This window comes from Etheostoma cragini, unplaced genomic scaffold (assembly GCF_013103735.1).
Source record: "Etheostoma cragini isolate CJK2018 unplaced genomic scaffold, CSU_Ecrag_1.0 ScbMSFa_1520, whole genome shotgun sequence".
Taxonomy (NCBI): domain Eukaryota; kingdom Metazoa; phylum Chordata; class Actinopteri; order Perciformes; family Percidae; genus Etheostoma; species Etheostoma cragini.
Window position 1 is genome coordinate 1 of NW_023265584.1, and position 991 is coordinate 991.

Genomic DNA, 991 nt, shown 5'->3' on the forward strand with positions numbered 1-991 from the left:
AGTAACTGTAGAAATTACAGTAAAGTCTAACAGTGTTGGGTAAGTACCTAACTATAGCTCTGATTTAATACAGCACCAGTAACACAGATCTTACTGATCAGGCTGCAGGCCTTCACCGTTTCCCATACCGGGAGTTGAACCCGGGACACCTGGGTGAAAACCAAGAATCCTAACCGCTAGACCATATGGGACTGACTCGATGTTAATAATAAGGATTTCATGAATCACTTCATAGTCTGGCTGGCAACGGGCCTTCTCTTGTTTGTGAAGCTTCTCGTTGACAGGTTGATTTCTATTAATAACAAACACAACTATTGTCAATAGAAAAAGAAAATGTATATGTGAAAAGCCGTCTTGGTTCATCTTTCCACTGTTCCTACAATCACCACTCTGGTCTGGTTGGAAACTAAAGGATCCAAACTAAAAGGATGTTCCTCTTTAACTAAAAGGTCTATCTCTGTAGGGAACCATCCCATAATGTTGTCAAACACTTAGAATAATGATCTGAGTCTGTCAGCAGCAACAACACAACCTTTAGTGGACGCTGACTTTACCTTTAAATTAGGTGTTTAAACAGAGACACAACAGGAAATCTATCAAATCAAGTCCCCAATAATCAGCATGTGGCCTTGTTTTATTTAAGGTAGTTAGCATGGAGCTGTTCCACATTCCCAGACATTTAAAACAAGTCAATCATTGGCGTTATTCTACGAGAAACAGGTTGCTGTCCTTTATGTTTCTTTTGGATAACATCATCAGTGTCTTTGCTTTAGTCTGAAGAAACTCCAACAGATTTAAAACCACATGCAGTCACAGAAAATACAAACAAGGAATAGAAAATATCAGACAAAGAACATGAAATGAAAAGTCCCCAAAGTAGGAAAATATAATGTTAATCTACCAAACAACAATAACTGGAGAGCATCCAATTAAACATGGCCGACTTCCAGTATGTCAGTAATGAAGAGAGGAATGTTAAGCCAATGAATAC

The 991-nt window shown here is 38.4% G+C and overlaps 1 non-coding gene across 1 annotated transcript; it reads right to left on the reverse strand.

The window, feature by feature from the left end:
* Nucleotides 1–119: 119 nt before the first annotated feature.
* Nucleotides 120–191, reverse strand: trnae-uuc. The gene has a single exon. It is a non-coding gene; the product is annotated as a tRNA-Glu (tRNA).
* Nucleotides 192–991: the final 800 nt, after the last annotated feature.